A 21595-nucleotide genomic window follows, 5' to 3' on the forward strand; every position below is an offset into this window, starting at 1 on the left:
GATGCAACTTCAGAAGGCAGCTGATGCTGCTGAATGCTGTGCCTTGAATATTTATCCCCTTCAAGGAGGTGTAAGATGGAAGACCCCATTAGAAAGCAGGCAGTATGATTTCCAATCCATTCCTTATACCACACAACAAGAGAAAACTATGCAATTCTTATGGGAGAAACTTTTCAGTAAAACTCCTGCAGCTTAACTGCACATCACCTAACAGTGAACTGCAGGGATGCAGCTCCGTTATGCCTTAATTTCTTTTTTTTTTCCTCTTCAAGACAGTGTATCTAATACTTGTGTGGGTGTTGTAAAGGTCATGTTGCTCTACAATAAAAGCCTCAGTAAATAACTTTTCATTTTTGAATTTTAAGAGCACAGTAGTAAGAAAGTAGTAGGGAGAGAGAATTAATCGACACTGCTGTCCTGCCACAGAGCACCAGGGGAAGGTTAGGAACTGTTTGCCACGTGGATGTTTCACTGAATATTTTAAATGGGTTTCGTTTAATAACATTACAAGTAGAAGCTGGGGAGCCTGTACTGCCATTCCGCCACTGGAGTACCCGCAGTGGTGATTCATGTTTTGCATCTCTAAAAGAATGAATGATGTGGAATAAGCTGTGATGACATTGCAAATCATAGAGCTAGTCCAAAATGACAGGCCTAATCTCCAGCTCTTTCTGTTGGTATGGTATGGATATTGTGCTCAGCATACGAGGCGTACTGAGTGGGAGGAGAGAAACAGCATCAGTTCTTCAAATAAGAAAAATGGCAGTGCCAGTGATCAGGAGAAGGGCAAGCAAGAGTGGTACAAGGTCTCTAAAAAGCATGGCAGGCGTGGTGAGGGAGGGAAGGGACTTCATTTCTCTCTCAATCAAAGCTTGAGAAGAAAAGTAGCTGCTGCAAGAACATTACACAGAGGGCCTTGCAGATAAGGTCACTCTTGGTTTCCTCCTGCAAAGCCAGAGAAAAGAGAAAGGAGTTCCAGCTCTCTTGCTCACCCCCACTCCCCAGCTCACCTGCACAAAGATTCCCTCAGCTAGAAGCTCTTTCTCAGCAAAGACCTGTTGAAAAATAAACCATAATTATCTGCAGCTCTGCTGATTTCACTGTGAATCTGCCATCAAATATTGTGGGCGTGAAATTATTGTGATTTACTGAGTCTTGGACAACAGGACAATGTTTGCTTTGGGAGCCTTTCTGTTGCTGCTGGAATCTCGCTGTGTTTATGGATGACTGAGGTTGCTTGTTTTGCAGCGGTGGCAGAAGAATGTCTGGTTTTAGTGTACAATGCTTAGTGGTCTTATAGATGCCTGGTCTGTGCCAGATGTTTTGGATCTGGCCCACTACATCAGTCCTTCCAATTCATTATCTGCTCCTTTCAGGTAAAAGAAAGGGCCCAACCTTATGCCAGGGGGCAGCCCAGCCCTCACCTTTCCCTTTCCACCCTTTTCACAGAGTACCTGCAACCTTTTTATGCAACTCAAAGCTCACTGACCACGTGAACCGTGTTCACGTTCCCCCAAACGTGCAGTAGACGTGCACTTGGTCTTGTGACAGGGGTGCACAGGGGATCGTTTGATGAGAGCTGCGTGTTTGCCCTGGCTACATTCGTGCCGTGTGCGTGGCAGCACGTGTATCACAGCTGATGTGACACAGGTGATGTGACAGGTCCGTGTCAGTGACATAACAGGGATGCACTTGTCATCAGGACCCAGCAGGAAGTGGCGCACACCAAAAGGCTGGTACTGCTGCTACAGGAAGATGTTTGAGTGAGCTTCCTGTGTAACATAGGAAACATCAGAAGGGAGGAATAGCGTCAGGGTATTTCTGTCCATCCATTCATGCTTTATCTGGTAGCCAAGATTAACATTTACTGTTCCTGAAAGCAAAACTGGACCAGGGAAGAGGAGGCCAATGGGTGCTATGCATACTGGAAGGGTGATGTCAGGGAAGTGGGAGAGCAGTGGATAAGCATCTGGCACAAGTCTCTCAAAAGAGAGATAATGTCCCTCGGAACGATGTTAAAGGGATGGGGAGCACAGATGGTGTTCTCCTCTGTCCTCCCAAGCTGGAGAAAGCGGTTCCCGAAAAAGGAGACGAACTGAAGAGGTGAATGACTGGCTGTGTAGCTGGTGCCATGCTCAAGGTGTCCTCTTCCGATACCACTTGCTTTGTCCCTGCACTCACATGTCCGCTGTCACCCTCCCACCTCTCCTCCACCTCCTCTACCATTGCTCCTGCTGCTTCCCCTGTCCCGTCACTGTGCCTGATGTTTATTTGGGACAGCAGGGTTGGAAGTGGAAAAATAGCAACGAAAAGTCTTTCTTCTTCCTGAAGGCAGTGAGCTTTTTCTTCTTCCTTTTGCAAGAGCTGCTCTGCACTAGTTTATCAGGAGGCTTCTGGATTACTCCCCATGCAGTCACCTTTTATTGCTGTATGAGATACCTGCACAGAGGGGCAGTGCAGGTTTTCAGAATAGATGGTCACAAAAGAAAATTGTGAATGCAAAGAGTGATTAGGATACGCTTAAGGTTTAGGAAACCTCTTCTGGGTTCCTCTGTGAAGAGCTGTTGTATTAATTTGAAGTGCCGAGAATTCTCTTAAGAATCTCTAGACTGGAGCTCAATTTTAATATACAACATTGTAGTTCTTCCGTTAATTTTCAGCAGTACGCATTGCTAATGACTGTTCCACGGCAATAACTCATGGAAGAAAACAAGGTTTAGGGAATAAAATTAACTAACTCATTGAAGATTTCTGTTGGGAAACACTGTAACGAAATTGGTTGCAAATGGAAACAGTATAATCTACAAATGATAAATTTCACATATTCATCTATGCTTTCTTCCAGCAGCACTCTACACATCACAGCCATAGGATATTCATTATGCATGCCTGGTTACTTAGCAGTGGGAGTCAGAGTAGTCTGGAACATGCTGATGAATATTAAGGTTATCACTCTCATTGCAAATCACAGAGCAATATTCTGGGAGTCTAAATCGTGGATTACTCAATGGCATTTAGGCTTCTCAGCGCAGTGTTAGTGCCTGGCTTTCATTAAGCCCTTTGGAAGCTTCTACAGATTCCTCCTATTCTTCACAATTGTTTTCAGAAGAGTTTCTGTGAGGAAATTGTGACCCTTCCCGACACAGTAGGTTTAGAATATACGACAATGGCCTTGAGCGTGCTGCTCAAATCATATGTGCAGTTGTGACATGGAAGGGAACAAAGCTGAAAGCATTTGAAAGCTGAATAAGTGATGTTTCAAGTTAGAGGTAGTAGCTTTTTATCAGAATTTTGGAAAGTGTTCTGTTTGAAAAATGTCATGAGCATCTCAGTCAATTAATATTCCAAATGTACGTTTTAATTTGATGCCAGAATAAGAGCCAGAGTTTCACGACATCAGCTAATTGGCTTCAGTGTTCTGTTGTCATGGCCAATCCAACGGGAAGAAGAAGATCCCAAGCTGGCCTTGTTTTGCAGAGGTAATCACAACGCCCTTGATTGCCATGAAATCCACATTCCTAATGATGCCATTGTAATGATGAGTCCTTAAGATGACTCGTGCTTTAGGACGGGAATCTGGAAGTGCATGTAGCAGCGTATGTATTTCCCACATATTATGATCAGTTTACTTAGAAAAGAAAGAGCAGAGTCATGCTGACATACATGTAACCAGGTAATTTATTCCTCAGCACAGTGGGAAAACATAGTGCTTCAGTTCATACACTTTTCCGAATTCAGTTCACGTACTTTTCCGAATTGAAGTCTTGTCTACCAGTAGCTATTTAGTGTGATAATGGCGTTTGATAGACTGGACACAAACACCATTGTCACACTCCACAGCTCTGGTAGCAGTAGATCATTAGTCTGTGGAAAAGGCAATACACACATATTGCAGACTTCAGCATGGGGACCTCAGAGATCTGCAAAACACAGAGAAAAGACCATGTTTATGCATATTTATACGTGGCACATCAGGATTCTCACCAAGGAAGTGAGGGACAGGATTCTGAATTTCTTTGAGGTGAATATTTTGTCTTGCTTAACTGTAGTAATCTAAAGGCTGTGTAGCATCCCCTTTGGATGCTTATAGCTACTTAAAGGCACGCTTAAAGCATCCAAAGGGGATGGACAGGCACCTTGAGACAGTAATCAGTGCTGACCTAAGAGACAAATTTATGAAGGGAGAGATGAGCCGCTCACTGCAAGGACCTGTGTCTTATTGATGGAAACAGCTCAGAGTAAGTGCCTGGCTTTTGCAGAGCTATGTTAGATATGAGGGATCATATTTAATCAATGGAAATTCTTCTATGATATGCCAACACCTGTGCAACAGAACAGTGAATTAAGCGGTGGGACAAACATACATATGACTATAGTGTTTCACTTCTTCCCAGTTTTTTCAGTTTAATAGGACAGAGCGTGGTTTTGTGTTTGTTTAGCCTGCAATAATAACATTTCTGCAGGTTCTCAGTGAGTATAAAGAAATCCCATAAAAGATCCTGTCCGTCAGGAGTGGACTAAGAGCACACAAACTGCAACGGAGGGTCACATGGTGCACAGTGAGTTCTTAAGCCATGGGAATTCAGTAATGTGTCATCATCACATCTGAATACTGCGGTGATGCAGAGAAAACAGAGAAAGCAGCACAGGAAAGGGGGGAGGTTAGAAGCCAGAGCTTGGGTGAATAGTAGTAGCTTTTGTATCTTACTCTTCCATGTATCCACTTTTTCCTCAGTCTATAAAGACTCAACTAGGGGGATCATCTGGGCAAGATCATATTGGATATTAACTGGAAGAAACACTGACGTGTGCAGGTAGAATGTAGCTTTGTGAAAGTGCAAGCCAGCTAGTGAATGATCATTAACAGGAATAACAAAATAATATTAGTAACTAATCAGTAACTGTAATGAAGTCTGCTAATTTCAAGAAGGGGGAAAAAAAAAAGAGGCAGACCACAGAGTAGAATTCCTTTATGCTCCTGAAATCGGTAAAAATCTTTCAAGGAGAGCAGAGTGCATTAAACATTAATGTTCCATTTTGCATGAATTTGAGTATATTTTGTATATGCTGAGCACAGAAATGTTTTTTGTAGCTACGGAAAACTTGAATTTCTGACTCAAAAAAGAGTGCTGTTTGGACTGGTTAGAAGCACCATGGGAGGGGATAGAGTTGTCTTTTTGTGCCAAGAGATGAGGACAGAACATCTTGCTATAATACTTTTAAACTATCCATCTCTTTTTTTCATTTTAAGCTCAGTAAATGCATTCCCATTTTTATATAATTGGGAGCATTTGTTAGCCATTTGTGATAAAACTAGACTCTCCAATAGTCTGGCTCTGGTTGCATTTTAGCAGAAGACTGTTAAGCAGGTTAATGCGTTCAAAAGGCAGACTCGCAGATCCTCAGAGAACTCCTCCTGGGCTCAGCCCTCCTGCCAGTCTCCTTTTGATCTTTGCTAATTCCCTGCCCCGGTGCTGTGTCACTCCCACCCAGGAACAGCCTTCACGCCTCTGCTTTATGCTCAGTCTCCTGTCAGCACTCCCATCGTGCATTCCAGCTGAGACAGAGGCAGAAATCTCTATCCTTAACTGTAAAATCTGAATGTTTGAGGTACGTATGCTCAATGTGCTCAGCTATGGAGGAAAATCACGTTTCTGTACTTGTTGTTGAGACCAAGTGGTCGCCATTTGAAATCCCAGCTTTTGCAGGCGGGAGAGGCAGTGCCTAGCTTGAACCAGGGCATGCTGCAGTTGGTGAGCAGTGCCTCGCTGCACGCCCCGAAAGAAGAGAGGGTGTAAGGGCCACTGCCACTAGGTCAGCTGAAGCACTGGAGCTTGTGGGGAGCAGAACATGGCTCTCTGAGGGAATTGATCCAGAACAGGAGCTGCTCTCCAGATGAGATGCAATGCAGAAACAGCAGCCCTGGTTTGAGACAGTGGAAGGAGCTGTAGCAAGAAATGATTAAGGATAAGGGCACAGGGCTCCCAAATGCAGATCATCAGGTGGGGAAATTGGGCTCACTCTGTTCTACAGCATCAGAAGTTAAAGTGCCAGCAAGAGAGGAGACAATAGCACACACACACTAGCTGGCTGCTTCCGTGTACGGAATACTTCTGAACCACCAGCATACTCTGCACAGTGTGACAAATGATTTCCTCTGCAATCCTTACCTTTCCATTGAACTTTTTGTCTTTTCTGGATCTTTTTCTTAAATGTAATCTAGTTCAACCAGTGCCAATGAGTCAGTGCAGACTCACTGGGGCTCTGGACTAGTTTAACTGCTGATCTGCAAGTACATCTAACCAAACCTCAGTGAAAGCACGAACTGGCAGTACGAGCTGGAGTCCTGAGTGGCCCTTGGCTGGTAAATAGCAGGGAAGTGAACCTTCACTGCTTGGTTGCCGGGTCAGACTGTTTTGTTTTTCAAACGTGATTATTACAACTGCTCTGGCATTCTCGTCCTTGTCAAGGAAGCAAGCCTATAAATGCTTTGGCAGGGCTGAAATTTTTCCGAGTGCTTTTCATCTTTCACTGATTTTGTCTGTTTTTTGAGTCTGCACATGCTGCAGGGGGAAAAAGTTGTGCATTTGAAGGCGTATACAGAACTGTCAGGCAGGTTTGCAGATCCACAGGTCAGGCCACTGTGAACTCGCAGCTACCAAGCAGCCATCTCAACAAGGAGGTCAGGAGCTGCAGCACGCTCTGCGCATCAAAACGGCACCGAGGTTTTTGAATTAATGATGGCAAAAGCACAGTCACACCCAGGACATAATTGTGTCTAGTTAGGATGCAGCTCGCAGTTGTAGACCTGAGGTCCGTGAGGCTATTTTTCATAAATACACCTATGCCTATAGGTGATAATGAGAAATGGACATCAAAGGGATGCCGGTACTGTGCATGGCTGTCTGTTGATAGTGCTTTTCCCCTTCCCTTTCCCCACGCACGCCTTACTCAGCTTTCTCTCTGCAGCAGAGAAGCAAGGTCAGGCAAGATGTTACTCTAATTAAGCTCTCTGAGGAAAAGTCTGAGAATTGCTGGCAGGTACAGTGCAAAGTGCATCAGGGCCCTGGCAGAAGCACCTCTGGATTAACTGTGAAATGTATATGAGGGTAGATAGCCAGGCAAGCGATGCAGCTGCAAGCAGGCAGTTTTATAGTTCCACAAATACACGGAAGCTTCCAGCAATTCAACAGGAATACTTCCAAGACAAAAGGTAATGAAAGAAAGAGAAATGGCCACTAGTTTTCAGTACTGCAATGGAGAAAAAAGCCTGAAACAAGAGCAAAGGTACTGGACAGTACAGGGAGAAAGCAAAGTATAAACAGGGAGAGAAAAAAAAAACCTTTTTGCTTTTCTTCTGCTAGACATTTGTATAATGAATATTATTGGAATGTTCCAATTGAGAAGATTATTGTGAAGAACAAGAGGGTTTTTCAAGAAGTGTCTTGATGGATCACAGAACCTGTCCTTTTTGTGTATTGGGACTTGGAAGCATTGCTGTAACCCCGGTGAAGTCTAAGCACGCTTACTGTCAGCTTCCCCGCCACTCCTGGTTTTCCTGCAAACAATAAGCATCGCGAGCGGCTTGCCCACGGATACGAACAAACGCCGGATCTCTTTTCAAGTGCAGGCAGAGACCTCTGTGTACGAGACATTCAATCCTGTTAAATTACACAGACAGGCCGCAGGCATTTGCGGATATTTTAGTATGCTGAAGTGCTCAGAATTCCAAATTCACCTGCACTATTTTATTTCTGTTAGCACATTTTAGCATTTCCTTTCCCTCACACGAATCAAGCACGGGGAGGCACTTACCATCTGACACAACTGCCAAATGATCCTCTGGGGTGTCGTTAGGGCTTGTCAGAACTGAGATTCTCTTGCGTGACATTTTGCCGAATATCGCCGTATTTGGATCTTTGGAGGTCTTGGTTTTCTTTTACGAGTTCCCAGCAGTGGTCAGCTGTTGAAAGCCTCTGTTTCCAGTGGACACCTTTCCCTCGCCCTTTATGGGATCCTGAGGTTTTAAAGTAAACAATTCATTCTCTTTCTGATAAGTCATATTAAAATATTGATCTGGGGGAGGGAGATGGCCCTCACTGCACAGAGCCAGAGTCACCTTTAGTCAAACAGACTAAGGAATGGGAAAAAAGCTCTGAAATCTCCATTTTCTTTGTCCCTTCAGAGAGAGCATATGTGGGTAGGGGAAAATGCAAAGTATAGGGTTTTTTCAGCTGCCCATTTTGCTTCACCCTGAGATGAAGGATCTACTCTCTTTTCTTATTAATTACTTACTTCTTCCAGTGAGACTGATTTCATCAATTACTCAGATCATAGTGCTAATTTTACTATTCACTGCTGGATCTTACCAATCTTTTTTTTTTTTTTTTTTAATTTTGCTTTACTGTCTTTCTGCACAGGAATTTTCAGAACTCTCAAAATGCCTGTCACATTTTTAATAATTTTTACTTTCCGGTACACCTATGAGAAGGGAAAAAATCTGACTTCAGTAACAGCAATGGTAAAAGCAGGAATTAAACACCCATTTCAGGACCTTGTCCAGATAATCAACAACTGGACCATTGCATAAACCTCCAGAGTTAGGGCATGATAAATTTCACATTTTTTGTGAAGGCCAGTATGGGATTTGAGCCTGAGATTTCTCCAAGCAGAAATTAAAGTCACGACTTCAGTACGATAACCTTCCTGATAGTGAACTAACTAGTATTTCAGTGCTTACTTCCATTACCATGCTTCTATTTCAATAGAACATATGTATTTTGTAACAGTCCTAAGTAAAAGTAGGGGTTTTTTTTTGTTTAGAAAAAAGAAAAGTTGTCAATATAATACCTCACAAAGGTGAGGAACCAGGTCACTGCACTGGTTTTGGCTGCATGTCTCCATCTGGCAGCAGCAAACCACTGCGAAATCAAACCTGGAAAAGAGTCTGTCTTGCTCTCTCCCTGCTTTCCAGCTTTGGTATAACTGGACCTTCGATAGAACACAAATGCAGCTGCTGTCCTTGTTGAGGTGCCTTCCCACACCACTGCCAGGCTGTCCTTTCGTGAGAAGGGTCCTGCATGTGATCGATTCAAACACATAATGCAATACTGTGTAATGGAAAAAAACGTGAACTGCAAAGCCACTAGAACATCCTCATCTTTACCAATTTATGGCATGCCTTTCCTCCTTTAGGTTGTCATGTACTTGGACTGCAAATTTGTCATAGCACGAACTATCTCCTACTGTTTCCTAAAATGCTGTTTCTTAAAATGCTGTTTTCTAATCACAGTCTAGCTCCAGACTCAGGTACACCAGTAATACAAATAATAATATCAGCAGTCAGGAATAAAAGAAAGCACTGAACTGTGCTTTCTATGCAATAATGACGCAATATTTCTAGGTTATTAGCAATCTTATTACTGCATATATAGTACAAGAATAGTTTTTTCTCCATTTGAAAATAACTTCAGAATTTATAATTCTCAGGGATTTAATCACACATTTTTATAACCTTAGTTGTAAAAGCAATGTTAGTTGCCTAATATAGATGATCCAACTGCTTCACTGTAATCTTTTCCAGTTTTGTTAAAGAAAAAGATTTTCATTAGCACAAAGCACAAATTAATAATGCTAACAGGTGACATTTAGTAGGGAAGTAGAGAATTAAATGCCACAGGAAAAGAAAAAGAGCACATGCCTGAGTTTTAGCTTTCATATTCTGTGCTATGTGACAGGGTATTGGAGAAATACAGTGAAATGAAGAGTTTTGTAAGAGCACAATCCTAGTCACTTGATTTGGGTGAAAAGTGCCAGTGATCTGTGCTACCTAACTTCAGGTGTTGGACACGAAGGGAGGCCACAGCCTCAGCTGGCTGTGTGGCTGCTTGGGGGCACTGATACGGTGTCATTTCTTATCCTTACAAAGACATTCACAGGAAGATGACTGGGGAAATTCTGGAGTGAATCACCATCTGGCTGATGGCAAAACCAGGATCTGTTGAAGTCAAACGTTTCCGCTAACTGCTGCAAGATCAGGAGAGCATCTACAGCGCTGTGTGTCAGTGTATTCTTTGTGTGTGCAGTGATCGTTACTGCTAATGGACTTCCCGTAACGTTAGCGAAAATATACCCCCAGTTACAGCTGTTTTCTGCTTAGAGTCCCAGTGGCTGGGGCTTTTCGGTGGTGCTCGCAGCCTCGTGTTGCCTTCTGCCTTTGGTGCGTTTAGAAAACCCTCCTGAGACAGGCACTGCTTTTCATTTGGTCTTGATACTGCTTGTTTTTTGGTGAAAAGTGTCTCATTTGGGACTTGTACGTGCACACAGTATAAAGATGACAGAATTACTAATAGTAGTAGTAGTAGTAGTAGTAGTAGTAGTAGTAGTAGTAGTAGTAGTACTAGTTCATAGTGTGCCCATAATAGTAGAACAGGTTTGGGGAAAGTATTTATTTAAAAATTAAATCCTGTGTGCAAACTCTGTATGCCATTCTGAAAATATGGACGTGCATTTTAAGTCTACAGAAGGTGTCCAACAGTTTGCTCAATCATAAAAAGAGAGCAAAAGATCTCAAATTTAAAAAAACCCCAAAATGCCACATGTCCAAAACCAGCAGAGAATGACTAAAATGTGCTACTTTTACTCTCAGAGAAAACAGTACTTACTTGGTATTTCTGGGCTTGTATTTCTGCGAAAAAAGCTGTTTTCCTCAAAATGGCGATCTGCAATTTTAAGTGCTGCCCACTACACATGGAGCCACTGGTGAGAGGCTGAAACAGCATTGCAACACTCATTACTGTTGCAGACTGATTTGCGTTCAATTCTTTGAAATTAAATGCCAAATTATTTGGAAATTCCTGAAAAAAAAAAAAAAGGAACTGGTTTGCTTAAATGTTCCTAAAGGTGACACAAGGACAAATAATGCAATCCACATTGCACATTCATCTGAGGGCCAAATGCTTCCCTTGAAAACATGTAGATATGACCCCAACCAAAATCATCTAACTTTGAAGTTGGCACCGCTCAGACTAGAGGACTGAGTCCTGTGACCTCCAAAGGTCCCTTCCAGCCGGAATTGTTCTGTGATTCTGTGCTTCCATTTTGTGTGCATAGCTGCTGTTGACTAAGGTGTTGTTACACAAAAGACCAAATTTGATCCATACAGGAGTTCTTTCCTATAATTTTTCTTGTCTAAAATGTGGAGGATACTAAGAGTGAAATAGAAGTCTGAGGAATGAAGTCTTTTCTTGTGGAAAGAGTGAAAGAACAACTCCAAACCGGAAGGAATAATGACTTACCACAGGGGCAAAAACAGGGCTCTGTTAGGACGTTTTTCACACTGGGAAGATTTAACAAACAGTAAGAAGCTATGGTTTGGCTCTGCAATACCTTAATTATGAAACTCTCCAACTAAGAACAACAATTTTGGCAAAAAAAAGGGTTAAATATTCTGTGCATGAAGATCTCGCTGGTGGATTAGGAGAATTGTTTTATCTGTTTTGAAATTACATGGGCCTACAAAGGTTTGTGAGTGGTATCAATCCCTTTGGAAGAATAAACCTCCTTTGCAGCTGGTTAATGTTGGTCATAGATACGTTATGTGTTCACCAAAGCTCATTTAGAAAGCCTGTTTAAAGGGCTTAAAAAACCCAATTACTTCGTTTATTTAGAGTAGATTTCAAAAGCCAGTTTTACCATTCAGTTCAAACTGAAGACTTTCAAATCATGGTTCATTCACATGACCTGAGATGGGCTCAGCTGAATCAGTTCTCATTCTTTTTTTTTTTCTCTACACTTAAAATCAGAATAGTCTGAACTTCATATGAAAAGAAAAATAACACAGAGAAGGATCATGGTGCTCATGTAGAGTAAGCGAGGAGAAGTGAGTGGATTGGGAAGGGCTTTCTCTTCATCATTCTTGTATTATCCAGATAATTTATCACAAACCTCAGGTTAAAGTCGGCTGCAGTTATGAGAGAGACAGGAAGCTAGACCATCAGTTGAGGAGGGAGTGAGAGCAAAAGATTCTGATCTGTAAAATCTGATACTATAAGGTACAGAGCTTTAAAAGGGAATTACTGAGGCACCAGCCCCGGGAGACCCCAATTCTGCAGTCCTCTGGACTCTGATATTTAATGATTTCCCTTCCCTGGATTCCAGCCTCAGAACCTGACTGTTGCACTAATGCTCATTCACGGGAGAATCTGAGTTGCATCTTTATGGCTTTGCTCCAGCTCTGTCGTTAATGAGCATATAATCAATACTCTGAAACCGATTTGGGGTTGGCTGTTTCACCAGTGAAAAAATCCTGTTGCAGTATGCCAGCTGTGGGCATGGCTTGCTTGGTTTAAAACTTTCAGACAGATCTGGTCCAAGATTTAGGCCGGCCAGATCCTTTTCTGGAGAAAAGTGACACATATCCAACAATGAAACTGAATTTATCCCTGTGCTACGACCTATTAATTTCAGTGAATCTATGCTGACTTACATCAGTTTGGGCTAATGACCATATAGTTTTTGAGAGGAAATTGCTACAGGAGTTCTTGGGCCCAAAGTGGGCAAAGCTGGTGTTTACACGGCCGTATTCAAGCGTGTCAGCCTTCACAGACATTCAAGGAAGCACATCTGCCAGGGCTAGCACCACAATGTCACGGGCGAAGGTGAGGCGTGTGTCGTGGTAGGACAACTTGGATCACAGAAGGGAGAATGTTGTGACCCTTGTAAGTCAATGGCTGGTGGTTAAAGGTTACCTGTTCTGGTCGTTCTGACTACCAGATAGCGAAAGATTAACTTAGAGCAGGATAAAGTAGAGCAAAGGTATTTAACCTGGAAACCATGATCTCTTCTGATTTCTACTGGGGCTCAGTAAACGAAATTGATTTGAGTTTCCCAATCATCAAACGCATTACATCAGTTCTGGATCATCCTGGCATCCCCCGTAACGATTCGCCATCTGACACAAACCGTTCAGGCTGAGGATTGTCTTCGGATTGAGGGCGTAAAGTCTGACTGACAACGTACCGTCCGTGAAATTTCCATTTCCCCAGCAAAATAGTTGTGCATGGAATTTAAGCAACTTTGATGTAAGCAGGTGGCTAACAGATAAAACTTAGGTTTAGTTACCTGCCCACCCCCAAGAACACACTCCCTCTGCCAACACTGTTAGTTGGCTCCGGAGCTCTTGCCCAGGCCGGCCGTAGGGCTTACATCAGCCTGGGCAATCAGCGGGCCAGCCGCGGTCCCCAGAGGCGCCCAGCTTCATTGGCCTGTCAGCCATTTCTGCAGCCTCCACGTCTCAGGCAAGGCATTAATCCTATCGACCCACGCGAAATAAGCTACTTAGTAGTGGGCATTTGCAAAGCACATGAGGTATTTGGAACTTCTCTCCCTTCCTACGTTTCACCGGGCGGTCGGGTGGCCTCCCCCTCCGCAGCACTGAGTGACGTGGCCACAACCTGCCCTGCCCCGCGGTGTAGCACAGTATTTTTCTGAATTCAGGGCAGTTCGCTGTGCCGCTAAGTGATTTTTTTTTGTCTGGCAGCCATTAAATGCATGGAATTTAGTCCATGTGCCACAAACGGTTCTCTGATCCGAGAAATGTGTATCCCAGTGGGCACACCGCCGGGACCGGAGCCGAGCAGCCACTGCTGCTCTCACACACGGTGCCATGGCGCAGTGGGCACACCGCTGGTCTCACACACGGTGCCACGGCGCAGTGGGCACACCGCTGGTCTCACACACGGTGCCACGGCGCAGTGGGCACACCGCTGGTCTCACACACGGTGCCACGGCGCAGTGGGCACACCGGTGGTCTCACACACGGTGCCACGGCGCAGTGGGCACACCGGTGGTCTCACACACGGTGCCATGGCGCAGTGGGCACACCGCTGGCACCGGAGCCGAGCAGCCGCTGCCGGTGTTCAGTGCCGCGTGAGCTGCACGTGGAGCAGGGCGGGCTGAGCACAGCACCGAGGGCTTTGAGCACACGGGGGTGAGAGACTTGATTCATTTTGTACATTTGCAAGTAAAAACTGTGTAAATCTTCTTCTCGGGACTGGAAGAGACTTTAGTGGCCTGAAATCCATCCATCCTGAAGTCCCACAAAGGGCAGCACCACCCCTGAGACGCCATCCTGCGTCCGGCGCCTGCGGGACAACGGCCTTGCTGAAGCGGGGCGGCGGGGAAACCTTCCGGAAGGGACGGGGCCCAGACAGGGCAGCAGAACCTTCCGGAAGGGGCCGGGTCCCTCTGTGCCAGCTGTTCCTGCGGGTGCCACGTTGGCACAGGTGGCTCTGGCTTTGGCACCCGCTCACCGCGCTGGCTCAGCCGGCGCAGTGTGCTGGTGGGGCCGGGCCGGCAGCGCGGGTGCTGTGGCTGCAGGGCCAGCCTGGCCCCAGCCCCTGACACCAGCATGTCCCTGTCTGGAAAAACAGTGGGGCGGTGCGTGAGGACGAAGCATCGCAGAGCTGAATTCAGCGGCGGCACTGACGCAGTTAGTGAGGAGACTGTGGTGGCCAGCGTTAGAAGTAGGGTGGGGAGGGCGCTCGGCCCCTTTTGCTTGCCGCAGCCAACTATAATTAATCATTATTTATTTCAAATTCTCAGTCATTGGTGAAGCTCATTCTAGGTGTGAGTAGTCACAGCGTGCTTTTCCCCTGCCTCCCCTCGTGCTTCAGGTGGAACCTTTCAGCTTACACAATTAAAAAGGATTCAGTATAGACTTTCACACACTTTTTATTGGTTTTGCTCTTTCGAGAAAAATTACAGACTTAGAACTTGGTTTGGTGACTTGACAAAATCATGAAGACAATGTTTTTATAACTTCATGTTGAAACTTTAACAGATTTTTCCTCTGCCAATTTAACCTGGCTCTGGCCAAACGGTGACTGGAAAAAGAACTCCTTACAGCAGGCCTGGATAATGAAAGTGCATAAAATAAAAGCCAAGAAGTAGCCAAGATAAGGCTACTTAAATACAGTTTGGTAGGGTGAGTTTCTTTTCGATATTCCTCTGCACCTGGTTCCTCAATTAAACAGAAAAATAATGTGGCTATAATATCAATGTTTTAGAGACAAAGAGTAGTGACAAATTAAAAAAAATAGTCATCAAGTGTTTATGTGACATTGCAGACACTCTCCTTGCTAAATGTAAACTTCACACAGATATCACATTTAGTCTAATCAGATAGTTTACTAAATAATTTACTGTCCTGTGCAGCATGAAATTGAATTTCACATGGTTATTCCAGTCCTGGATGCCATGGCTCTGCTGAACTGAAACATTTTTCACAAAATCGTGATTTCAGAACCTGAGAGAAAATGAATCTGCTGTTTCTTTTTCTAGTCTGTCTCTGCGGGTCATCACCTGTTCCCAACACCAGTGTGCCTGCAGGGCAGGGTGTAGGCATCGCAGGTGCAGCTGGGCTTGATTTGCTCAGATTAATGCCGGTGCTGAAATGTGCTTTTTATGTGTTAAAAAGAGATTTCTACAGTGAAAAGAGAAAGAGGACTAAAGCAGGGAAAAGGCAGCTGGTCTTGTAAGAGTTGCAGAGCTCTCTACCTCTTTCAACAAGAAAGGTTTGTTTGTTAATGCCATGGAAAGGATTTTCTTTCAATATGCAGAAGCACATAGAAACAACAGGAGAGTGAAATATGGATCTTGAGCTTAAGATAAAACGAAGCAGTAGCAATTCCTGGCCTAGAACTGAGAATTACAATATTATTTAACAAAAATGTTGAAAGGGGAATTTTTAATCTGCTTTACAGGCTGTAGGAACAGGGTTTGGGAGTTACACAGGTGTTTAGATGAACAGCAAATTAGTAAGCCTTCATTACGATCAGGTGTGAGGGCAGCTCAGGGACCTTTGCAAGGGCTTTGAGTCAGTAAAGTGATACTCCATGTGGCTGGGTTGGAGAGCAGAGCAGTCTCTTGGAGAAGCTTACCTGTTGCATTGGGTGTTAAACTTACTGGATAGTAACAGCTCTGGACTTCTTGGGACTGCTGGTCTGGACCAACTTGGCTGGAGTGAGTGAGCTTACGACTGACAAGTAAGTAGACTTTTAATCTTTGGTTGTAATGGGGTGACTCTGAGGTTCCTGTACTCAGCAGTTAAAACAGAAGGTGGTGTTCCTTTGGCATGTGTTAGATTTGATGCTCTATAGAATGGACATCTGTGGAAAATGAGCTGGATCAGAAGTAAATCATTAGAATACTGCTGCCCCCCCCCCCCCCCCCCCCCCCCCCCCCCCCCCCCCCCGCACCCTGGCAACTATTGCTGATATTTCTGAGGGCAGAATTAAAAAAAAAAAAAGAGTGGTTAATGAAGTCAGAGGTGGCCTTGTGATTTGGCCTGGGCAAGTGTGGTGGGGCCTGGGTCCCTGCTGCTTTGTGTTCTGAAAGGGAGGGAGGCTTTCTGGGTGAGGCTGTTCAGGACAGAATAACGGGCTTTTCAGAATCGGCTCTTGGAAACTGGTGGCTTTGCAGTCTACTAACTAAGCAGCGTGGCACAGAGCTCCCAAAAATTTTTTGCTGAGGTGTGATCCCAAAAGTGGTGTTGATGGACTAGGCTAAGGCTCTCATATCCCAGAAGTTTAAAAGGTCTAGGCCTTACTAACCACCCATGTGACGTTTGTGCTGGCATCTGCAGCGCGCGTGCTGATGGAAGAACTTCACTGTATGTGCAACAGGAATGCTGGCCCTGGAGTCTCGGTAGCTGAGACAAGAGGTTGTCCTCTCTCTTGTTTGTGAGTCCTCCTTGAGTGCAGACCTTTTGTTGGAAGGCTGGAGGCTGGCTGCAGACTGCCGGGTCTCATGCAGGCGTCAGGGCTATGGTCTGGGATGTTGTGATGCTGAGGAAGAGGCTGGATTTAGCTGCATTCTGCTGAGGAGCTATTACAGCCCATAATATTTTGAAGACTGGGAATCAAGGGTGCATCAGGCAGCTGTGTGTCCCTCTGGCTGAGGCAGAGCAGACTCGTATCAAATGGCAGGGGCTGCTTGGAGTGCTGAGGGGCATCGTGCTGCCCTGCAGATGGTGAGACTCGTCTAGCAGGGCAGTGTTAGTGGTGTAAGGGTTAACCCCAGGGGCTTGTTACCCTGCCCAGAGGGCAAGGGAGGGGTACCCTGTGTGTAAATGCTGTTTTGGGGTAGCATCCTACAACTCTGGAATTTTATTTGTTTTTAAAGTGAGTGTTCTCAGCAAAGCTTCAGGGCATGCTTTTGCTGGCCTTTAAGGAAAGGGAACATCCTATCCACCACCTCGCCATGGAATATCTGCCATGAAAACAAAAACATTAATAATATGGTTGTTCATTGTGCATGTTCTTATAATTCACCATCGATATGTGACTCTGTGCAAACGTGGGCTTGTTTTCAAAAGAAGGCTCTTGAGCTCAGTGTAAAAGGGAAGAATTTCGCATTGGGTGGGGAGGGGAGGTAAGTGATTGAATACATGAGCTCTTTAAGAAAAAACCTCGCTGCTTTAAAGCTATTAGGAATTGGATGCAAATAATAGGAATCAGCTGCCTATGTAATCACATGCCAATTCATATCACCAGAGCTTTCCATCTATTGCCATGACCTCACTAGTGTTCCAGGCTGTACGTTGTGCTCAGAATACAGCTAAAAGAAAAATCAATTTCAGACTTTTTTTTTCTGTGCTCTGCTTCTTAATACCTCATTGCATTGGTATTAGCATTTGAAAGAGCAACTAGTTTGCTGGTCAAACTAATTTTTTTTTTTTTAATGGAGACATTAAAGGGGGTGAGGGGGCTGGGGGAAGAACCCACCCAAAGTGGAGGAGGAGAGAAAAAAGTTCTGTTTGGTTTGCAACAAACACCTACTTTATATGCCTATGTCCTGAAAACACTTTTGTTTGGAGATACTGCTGAGATGTTTCAGTAATTTTTTTTTTGACCAAGGTGTCTGCTGTATCAGTCTAGAATAGTCCCTGTAAAGATGATATTTCCCAGCCACTGTATAGTCCCCATAATGCAGTAGGACACCCTTCTGTTGCTGAATCATTGCTGTCACCTTGCTGTAGTTTCTCAGAACACAAAGCATATACCCAAGCTACAATTTTTCTCTGCCTCATGAACTTTTCAGCTCAAGAAGCCTGAATTTTCTGGGTTTTAAATTAATTTTAAAAGCTAAAACTTTCTACTGACACTAAAATAAAATAAGTTTCCAGCTTCTTGTTATTTTTCTATTGTGTTGGAAACCAGTTCAACACATGCAATTCTTGTTTTAGTAATCTCAGTGAATTATTTTTTACTTTTTAAAAATAGAAGATAGGCTTGAGTTCATATAATGATCAAGTAAAAATTAGTTATTTTGATGTCCAAAACTCTTGAAAGAGTCTTTCCAGACTCTTGAGAGAACTATGCAACTTGCAGTCATTTCAACCTTATTTTACTTTCAAGGCTTATCCAGGGATTCACAGATAACTTTATGCTTGCAGGATAAACCCCGTATGAAATGAAACTTGGAACTCACCTGCTGTTCCTAGAATATTCCTAAAAAGTTGTTTTTCTTCTGAGGAAGTTTATTATGACGAGGAAAAACAAAACACCACATACACAAATCTTAGTCTTTATCCCCAGTGGAAAGTGGGTTATTTCCTCAGATATTAGCTGATGTTTTTCCAGCTTACATCAGAACGTTATCCTACTGTGTCATAGCTGCCTTTAACGTGGTGTGGTAGGAAGGGCACTGTACAAAGGTGGCATTTGTATCTGCAGTGCCAAAGCCACAGATGGCATGTGCTGCTCTGGGCTCAGAACAGACCCTTCTGTGGGGTTTGGCTTTGTTAAAGATTACTCAGTCTGAACCGTATCAAGCACAAGCCTTCTTTTAGATTCGATTGCTACTGCGGGTATTATTTCTCTAGGACTCGTCAGTCTGGACAGTTGGTTACTCTTGTGTTTCTCAGGGTGGCATTTGGCATGGTCTGTTCTCCAGACGAGCTGGTTGGGGTTTCCACACCTGTCAGCAGGCGGGTCACTGGGAGCCTGGTGTGCCACAGCTGTCGGAGGCCGTGAGGTTTTACGAGCACAGTGCTGTTTGGTGCCTCTGGGATAAATGAGGCTGTAACCCCGATGCTGGGACTCCCAGCGGACTGACGGTGTGCTGAACTGGGGCACACGCCGATACTGTGTGGTTGCAGGTGCAGAGGGGAACGTATGTTTTAACGTTGTGAAATGTGCCTTCTGGTGGGGAAATGCACATGTGTTTCCAGTGTGACTGGTGAATTAAGGTACAATAGTCTTGGGGGTAGCTTGGAGCTATTTCGCATACGTGAACTTGAGAATGTTAAATATTAATTGTTCCCATCAGCCCTCTGTGAGCAGTAAGCCAGTGCTGTGTTTTAACTTGGGGTAAATGGACAAACACTCTAGGGCAATTCATGAAACTGGGTGGTTTGTGTAGCAAGATTCAGTTTGTTTCACAATTCTTAAATGCTAATGGAACACAGAGTTCTATTTTAATTTAGAATTGGTGAGAAACTCAACCAGACACAAGTACCGTAGTGCTGTGACAAGCAAGTCTGGGAAATTCTTGAAGTTCGCTGAGATAGTTTCTTGTCACAAGCACTCAGTGAGCCAACCAGGAAAGATGCCCTCCTGGACTTGTTTGTGAATAGAGGAGGACTCGAGGGGGTGTGATAGGTGGCTATCTTGGCCACAGTGATCATGAAGTGGTAGCATTTAAAATTTCTGATGTAATGGGAAAAATGTCAGCAGAGTTGCTACCCTGGATTTCAAGAGAGCAAACTTGAAGCTCCTCAGGGAGCTAGTTTAGCAGTGTCCCCTGAGAAACTGCTTTGGAGGGCTTAGGGGTCTGTGAGTGGTGGTCTGTGTTTAAAAGGCTGGTTCTTAAAGAGCCTTGAGCAGGAGCAGGCAACTCCATTGTGTCAAAATTCAAGTGAGTGGGGCTGAACAGGGAACTCCTCTTATGTGATCTCTGGAAGCTGGGCCAGCCTTTGCAGGAAGGTTACAGAGCTGTGGTTTGCCAGTGGTGTTCCTCAGGGCTCAATTCTCGGGCCAGTGCTGATCGCTGTTTTTGTCAATGATCCGGATGCAGGAGTTGAATGCACCTTTAGCAAGTTTCCTGATGATGCTGAACTGGGAGGTGCTGTTAACTCAGTGGACAAGAGGCCTTGCACAGGGATAGGTTGGAGCATTGAGCAATCATTAGTGGCATGAAATTGAACAAGTCCAAGTGCTGGATTCCACCTGGGACAGAGTAACGCTGGGCACGAATATAAATTGGGAGAGGAGTGGCTGGGGAGCAGCCCTGCAGAAAGGGATCTGGGGGTGCTGGTTGGCAGCAGGCTTGGTACGAGCCAGCAGCGTGCCCTGGTAGCCAGGAGGGCAAACCGCATCCTCTTGAAGCAATGAGAAAATAGCATCGCTCTATCAGCTGGCAGGACTATTGAGCATTAGCTGCACAGTAAGATCATATGATCTTAGGATAATTCTGGTTGGAACGGCTGTCAGGAAGTCTGTGGTCCAGTCTCCTGCTCAAAAGAGCTGGCTGTAAGGTCAGGCTAAGCTGGTCAGGGCTTTACCCAGTTGGATCTTGAAATCTACCCCAGATGGAGACTGCACAACCTCTGTGGGCAACCTGTTCCCTGCTTGAACAGATGTGATCTTGTAGATCAGCTGTGTAACTACCAGATACCAAACTAACATCAGATAAAACAGCTCTTTGACCTGAAATATTCCCTAGGAAATTAGTGACACAGTTGCCTATTTTTGGCCCTGCATGCAGAACTTCAGTTCTTTCTTTCAACTTTGATACGTTAAACCATTTCAGGTGAGCTGCATTGTCCAAGAGCAACCTACTTAAATTAAGGGATGCTTTCTACAGAACGTAGCAGGCGCAGAGACCCTTATTCTGGGGGTCCGTAAGAAGCAGTGGGCAGTGGCTAAAAGGTCTGGGTGACCAGGAATTGCAGGCTTTGTTCCACAAGATGATCAGTTTTGTGGGCAGGTAGCACTGGCTGATGCGTTCTTCTGTTTATCAAACAAAAGCAGACTATCTGAAGCTTTTGCAGTGCAAATGATGGTTTCTTCTGTAAGGTTTTTACAGTCTCAGTAAAAAATGAATGAGAACTTGATGAAGAAGCACAAGGAACTAGGAGAATTTGCGTTCATTTAAATACACTAGCAGCCTGTCTGCCTGGGGCCTTGTGGGTTTGGTTTGTTTGGTGGTTTTGCTTCTGGGTGGGTTGTTTATTTTTGTAGCTTCACAAAGAAAGAGACAATTCAGAGGATTTTGAAGGCTGCTGGTAGATCAGCACTCTCAAAACCTGAGTATCTGTTCTATCAGCTGTGAAAGAATGGAAGCACTGCATTAAAACTGGAAGTAGGTGGTGATGGGTCCCCTTGCAAAGAGTGGGCAGAGCTGCCATCTGGGTGGCGAATGGGAGCAGATAGCCAGCGTGAGGCCAGGCCACAGAGGCTGTGGGAAGAGGGAGTGTTTAGACTGGGGCTTGAGAAGGTTTACAAAGAGCAAGATGATGTCACCAAAGAGAAGCAGTTGAAACAACATTCAGCATCAGTTTTTCCTTGACATTATTTCTGAAACCTGCTGT

Source organism: Tauraco erythrolophus, chromosome Z (genome assembly GCF_009769465.1).
Source record: "Tauraco erythrolophus isolate bTauEry1 chromosome Z, bTauEry1.pri, whole genome shotgun sequence".
Lineage (NCBI taxonomy): Eukaryota > Metazoa > Chordata > Aves > Musophagiformes > Musophagidae > Tauraco > Tauraco erythrolophus.